Source organism: Nelumbo lutea, chromosome 4, assembly GCF_056320005.1.
Source record: "Nelumbo lutea isolate HS-2025 chromosome 4, American lotus-T2T, whole genome shotgun sequence".
In the NCBI taxonomy this organism is placed as follows: Eukaryota; Viridiplantae; Streptophyta; class Magnoliopsida; order Proteales; family Nelumbonaceae; genus Nelumbo; species Nelumbo lutea.
The window spans coordinates 44,752,703-44,759,603 of record NC_142687.1 but is presented as its reverse complement, the minus strand read 5'-3'; the positions used below and the strand labels follow the sequence as shown (position 1 = coordinate 44,759,603).

Below are 6,901 nucleotides of genomic sequence, written 5' to 3'. Positions count from 1 at the left end.
ATAGCCGATTAGATCTTTTATATAGATCCCAAATCCCATTCATCTGACGGTCAAAGATTTCCTGTCGCACGTGCTACAGATAAGGCCCATAGATCCTTGTCTGAATCCTCCTCTACTGGAACTCATGCCAGTCCCGAGGGATGCACGTGTAGAGAGCTGACTTGGAGTATCATAATTGAATCTACAGCTAGACTTCCCTACTCTCTTTCTGAGAAAAATAACTGATTTTAACGGTCAGCAACACAAATGAAAGAATTAAAGAAGAAAAGAAAAGAATAAAACTCATTTCATAAGTCGTGTATCACGCCCCCACAAATTCCTTCCCCAAATTAACAAACTTGAAAAGCGTGAAACAGAGCCAATTTACTTCAGACAAAGGATCTCTTCACGGTGATGAATTCCTTTCTAGCCTCAATCTTTCTCTCCAATCCTAACCAAGGAATGTGCTTTCTCCTATTCCTTCACCCTGTCACTCTGACTCCATTGCCAGCAAGAAAACTCTTAATCCTGATCACTAAACTTGTACAAACTAAAAGGAAACTACTACATTAGCTTTAATCTAATTGAAAAATCAATCAAATCAAGCTAAACCCATCTCTATAAATTGCCCAAGTTCTGGGCTTGTCCAACCATAAGTGTCCTGCAACTCTTCCCAGAATTCAGATAGATCTCTTCAAGCTTCTTTCTCCTACCTGGTCCAATGGCTTCTGGGTCAAGTTTCAAACTATCAGACTCCATTGCTGACAGCATGCCTGAGGCCTTGAGGCAAAGCCAGTACTATATGAAGAGATGCTTTACAACGTATGTCAAGATTTCCCTGCTTCATTGTCCTCTGTCCTATTAAATTTGATAGTGGAGAAGATTCTTGTTCCAATGCATTGACATCTGAAAACAGGTATGTCTCCAAGGGAAGGAGGTTGATGAAGCGCCAACAACTAATGGATGAAATGGAGAAGACAATAGAAGATAAGCTTGAAAAAGCCCAAGTCTTGGAGGACTTCTTTGGTTACATCCTGTCTTTCACTCAGGTATATATCAACCAGTCTCTCTCTCCCCCTATCTATCTATATGTCTACCTACCTATCTATCTATCTATCTATCTATCTATCTATCTATCTCTATCTCTGTTTCATTTTCAACCTTTCATGGTTGACCACCTATATCCAAATAATTTTCTAAAAATCACAGGAGGCAGCTGTTGTTCCGCCTTGCATTGCATTTGCAGTCAGGCCCAATCCTGGATCCTGGGAATTTGTTAAGGTGAATGCTGATGATTTAGGAGTAGATGCAATAACTGCTTCAGAGTACTTGAAATTTAAAGAAATGATCATTGATGAGAAATGGTAAGTCCCCTTAACATATTAGTGTTTTAAAATTGACTCACCCTCACATTTCCAATTTTGAACATTGCAACCCGTTGTACACTTGAATAACCCTTCCAAAACAGGCCTAAACAAATTATTGGATTACCTGAGTTTTCATCTAATTGCCCAATAATTGAAGTAACTACCCTTAAGATACTAAATTCATCCAAATTATATCATATCTTCACCATCTTTTCAGAAGTGATGTGCTACTCATGAATTTTCAAAACCCAATGTCATTCACAATCTTAAAGCTTTAGGGGTTCAATAATATCACATAACATACAGGGCAACCGATGAAAATGCATTGGAAGTGGATTTTGGAGCACTTGATTTCTCCATGCCTCAACTGAGCTTATCTTCTTCAATTGGTAATGGAGCTAACTTCATCTCGAAGTTCATGGCATCCAAGCTAAGGAAGCATGCTAAGAGTGCAAAGCTATTAGTGGACTACTTAATTGCTCTTAATCATCAAGGAGAGGTACGGAAACAAGATAACCTAACAAGGAACCCTGCTAATTCTCACATTATATATGGCAGCTATTAATCAATTCCTCTTCGGGTTGAAAATTTTTCAGAATCTTATGATCAATGAGACCCTCAATACAGTTGAAAAGCTTCAAACAGCATTGATATTAGCTGATGCATTCCTCTCTTCAAATCCCAAAGATGCACCATATCAGAATTTTGAGCAGAGGTATACTATACTTTTCACATTGGTTCTTCATACACTTACATGAACATCGACTTGTAGGCCGTAAAACGTGTTTGTTTTTTCTTATCTTATGTTAAATCATTTGTATTTTCCAGATTTTCTGAATGGGGTTTCGAGAAAGGATGGGGAGATACCGCAGAAACTGTAAAAGAGACAATGAGATCACTATCAGAGGTCCTCCAAGCACCAGACCCACTGAACATGGAGAAGTTCTTCAGTAGGCTTCCAACAATTTTCAATGTCGTAATCTTCTCTCCCCATGGATACTTTGGCCAAGCTGATGTCCTTGGCTTGCCAGATACTGGTGGACAGGTATAACTACGGCCAATAATACCAATAAATTTACATTCATTGTCAATGAATGAGGTTAATGCATCTGTTATTTTAAACAGGTGGTTTACATTTTGGATCAAGGGCCTTGGAGGAGGAATTGTTCCTTAGAATTAAGAAGCAAGGCCTATATATCAAGCCTCAGATTCTTATGGTAAGTTATAATCACTAAAGAATCATATTAAGCATAAGTACATTACGTATCTAATAGAATTTATACTTATTGCTTCCTATACAGGTTACAAGACTTATACCAGATGCTCGAGGAACAAAATGCAACCAGGAGTTGGAACCAATCCTTGACACAAAGCACTCCCACATCCTTCGTGTCCCTTTCAGAACAGAAAAAGGTGTCCTACGCCAGTGGGTTTCTCGCTTTGATATTTACCCCTACCTTGAGAGGTTTACTCAGGCAAGTACTCATTGATTCACAAACTTCAGTCTTAGCTTATGCTTCTTTTGTTTCTAAATTCTAATGCAAACCTTATTCATCAATTTTCTGATCTCTCTTGAATTCCTAGGATGCCACTGCCAAGATCCTTGACCATTTTGAAGGGAAACTGGACCTTATTATTGGAAACTACACTGATGGAAACTTGGTGGCATCACTAATGGCAAGCAAACTTGGGATAACTCAGGTCTGATAATTGATCGTTCTTAGGAAAATTGCTAGATTACTATGTTAGAAATTACTGACTTGAGGGTCTCAAAAATAGGGAACCATTGCACACGCTCTGGAGAAGACAAAGTATGAAGACTCAGATATCAAGTGGAAAGAACTAGATGCTAAATATCATTTCTCATGTCAGTTTACAGCTGACATCATTTCCATGAATACTACTGATTTCATCATCACAAGCACATATCAGGAAATTGCAGGAAGGTTAGACATTAAACCACATTTCAGATTTTTAATCTCCTACTACAGAATCTAAAACCTAGTTGATAATCTTTCAGGCGTATAGAGAGTATATAGAATTTAGCTAGGAAGGATAGAACTGTTTTATTGACTGGCACAGCACAATTATTAAGTAAACAAGTTTTTGAAAACGTTGGGAGAATTGTGGCAACAATTTTGTGCTGTTATCTACATTTACTATTTTTGCAAGTTTACCATTCAGAAAAAACTTGGAAAGAGACTTAATTGAAATTCAACTAATTCCAAGTGAAATACTATCTACAGCAGCTAACTTCAGGCTTTTTTTTTCTCTCTCTGCAGTAAAGACAGGCCTGGACAGTATGAAAGTCATGCTGCATTTACACTACCAGGGCTCTGTCGAATTGTCTCAGGCATCAACGTCTTCGATCCCAAATTCAACATTGCTGCCCCTGGGGCTGATCAATCCGTGTACTTCCCTTACACACAAAAGCAAAAGCGGCTGACCTCATTTCATTCTGCAATTGAAGAACTACTCTACAGTAAGGAGGATAATGATGAACACATGTGAGTCTCCCGGTTAGAATTCATTTACCTCAAACACATGTAGACAAATATGTAGCAAACACTGTGACACCAAAATATGGCATGCCATGTCTAGCATCTTAAGTATGACTTTCTGCATATGCTACTTACCCTGCATAATTTAACTGGTAAGTTTAAAATCTGTCTTTTGTGCACTATAACAAAGGAAGAAACTGATAGTATATCAGGAAGTTTCTAACATTCAAACCATTCCTGGAATAGTGGGTTTCTAGAGGACAGGAAAAAGCCCATTATCTTCTCAATGGCAAGGCTCGATATTGTGAAGAATATTACAGGATTAACCGAGTGGTTTGGGAAGAACAAGAGGCTGAGGAATTTGGTTAATTTAGTTGTTGTAGCTGGATTCTTTGACCCATCCAAATCAAAAGACAGAGAAGAAATTTCAGAAATAAAAAAGATGCACAGCCTGATAGACAAGTACCAACTTAAGGGTCAGATCCGATGGATAGCAGCTCAGACCGATCGATTCCGGAATGCAGAACTGTACCGCTGCATTGCTGATACAAAGGGTGCTTTTGTACAGCCTGCTTTATATGAAGCGTTCGGCCTTACAGTGATTGAGGCAATGAACTGTGGACTGCCAACCTTTGCAACCAATCAAGGAGGCCCAGCAGAAATCATTGTTGATGGGGTTTCAGGATTCCACATTGATCCTAACAATGGAGATGAGTCAAGCAATAAGATTGCTGATTTCTTTGAGAAGTGCAAGGAGGATGTTGAAAACTGGAAAAAGATATCCATAGCTGGTCTTCAACGCATATATGAATGGTAACTAAAAGAGCCTATTACTTTTTATTTACTATATATATATATATATAATGCAGAAACCAAAGCTCAAAAAAGACACATATTGATTGTTAGCATACGATATTTATAGCTTATTTTCTCTTCTTCATTTTCTTTTGATGGATCTTTGCAGCTACACATGGAAGATTTATGCAAACAAATTGTTGAACATGGGATCCATTTACAGCTTCTGGAAACAATTGAACAAAGAACAGAAGCATGCCAAACAAAGATACCTTCAAATGTTCTACAATCTTCAATTTAGAAACTTGGTGAGTTGGTTTACTTAGCTTTTAGGTATTAATTAATAGTTGAGTAAAGAAATAAAGAAGTTCCAATAATTGCTTATTTTCATTGCTGTTGACTTCATTGCAGGTAAAGAATGTACCAATACCAAGTGATGAACCCCAACAACCGCCAGCTCCAAAGCCAAAACCCCAGACAACACAAAGGCATGTTAACTCCATCATGTAGCAACTAAAAGATACCAACCTTGTATAAATATACTTGGGGTCTGTTTGGTTTGCAGGAATAGGGGTCTGGAATCGGAATTGGAATGGGCTATTCCGATTCCAACTGTTTGGTTGGGCGGAATCAGAATCCCATTCTCATTCCTGCTGGAATGGCATTCCCCCATTTGAGGGAATGGCCATTCCCTGTCTCTCCCTTGGGAATGAAATCTCATTCCTGCTGATTTTAATTCCCATTCCCATTCTTGTCTGAACCAAACAGACTATGGGAATGGACCATTCCAATTCCGATTCCAACTACGAACCAAAAAGACCCTTAGTTAATTATGCCTCTCAGATTTCTCCATATTAGTCTGAAAATAGAAGGAACTATCTGCAAAATTGAACTACTTGTCTCATTTATTTTATAAATTTTTCTTCTAACTATTTACATGGTTGTTTCTTCTGTGTTTATGAAACCAGACGCACATCTTCTCAACGACAAAGGTAATGACAATCCCAATCAAATCAACCCTGGATTCCTCTTACTCTCAATGGGGTAATCGCTTATTTGAACAATTTAAATGACTTGTAGGATGTTCAGTCAATTCCTGAATCACATTGGTCTTAGGATTCTATCCTGTTTCAACTCAAAAGAGTATTCCTTGCAGGAATGAGGGTACAGAGATCAATAGTAAAGAGCCAGCGATCAAAAAACTAGTGTCAGAAAGTTCAGAGACCAACTATGAAGATTCAAAGATCAATAAAGAAACCAAGCATGAAGAGGATAATATCAAGCAGCTTGGGTCCCCAAGTAGCAGTCAAGCTTGTCCTAACGGGCGTTGGCAGTGCTTCCTTTTTCTTTCTCTTTTCATCTCTTACATTTTAATAAGGTTGTACCGTCATATCTTTGCCTAACAGCAACTGATCTGATGCATCTAGTAAACTTGTAATGTGTGTCATGATCTGAATTTTATAATAAAACATGTTGTATCATTCCAAATAAGCTAATTCATTATGGGATCAATTGGACTCTTGCAGTTTCAATTTTGTTTCCATATGAATATCACCAAATGTGAATTTTCTATTCAGAAACAGTATAAGATTGTGAATTATCTTTGAGAAATAGTTGGTTTGAGCTTGCATCAAAATGAACTGCCAAGGAATCAAATCAATGATTCAGCATGAAACCCAAAGAGTGACTTGAAGAGAATAAAACTAACTTGAGCCTTCCATAAAACAAAAGTCCATAACAACCATATGTACAGTGGAAAGTCATTTTAGTAATGAAGTTTAATCCAACTAACAATACTGCCCCATTAATCACCAAAGCAAAGAAAATGCTGGCCATAAAAGAGCCAAGCCTGAAGCACACAAACCATTCAAAATTGTTGGGGAAATGCTTATAAATGGTTTTATATATTCTCTCTTAATAGTAAGTAGGTGGATTATTTATGTGAATCCTCTCAATTCAGTCATCTAATACATATTTATGATGAGATTATTTATGGTAAATTTAATGCTCCTTTTTTATGGTACTATCAAGCACATCCATTTGTAGCCTATATGGAAGAGAGTTTTGTACACTTTGTTTTTTCATTGTTATAAATTTCCAGTGCTTCTTCCCTTCAACTCAATATGATTTCTACCGTTCATTGTTATATGAAATACTTGACTCAATTTCCTTAAACAAAGTGTTCCTTGAAAAAAAAAAAAAAAAACTTGATTACCCAAAACATGTTAACTCTTATTCCTTTGAAGCTAGCACCAATCT

At 37.4% G+C, this 6,901-nt stretch overlaps 1 pseudogene across 1 annotated transcript; it reads left to right on the top strand.

Annotated features, from left to right (window-relative positions):
* The first annotated feature begins 652 nt into the window (after positions 1-652).
* Positions 653-6,253, top strand: LOC148855523 (sucrose synthase 7-like; annotated as a pseudogene). Its single transcript, XR_016113240.1, has 16 exons — positions 653-801; positions 896-1,028; positions 1,189-1,343; positions 1,653-1,845; positions 1,943-2,061; positions 2,175-2,391; positions 2,472-2,563; positions 2,648-2,821; positions 2,931-3,047; positions 3,126-3,292; positions 3,629-3,853; positions 4,094-4,660; positions 4,812-4,950; positions 5,054-5,130; positions 5,611-5,634; positions 5,799-6,253. The product of XR_016113240.1 is annotated as a sucrose synthase 7-like (transcript).
* Positions 6,254-6,901: the final 648 nt, after the last annotated feature.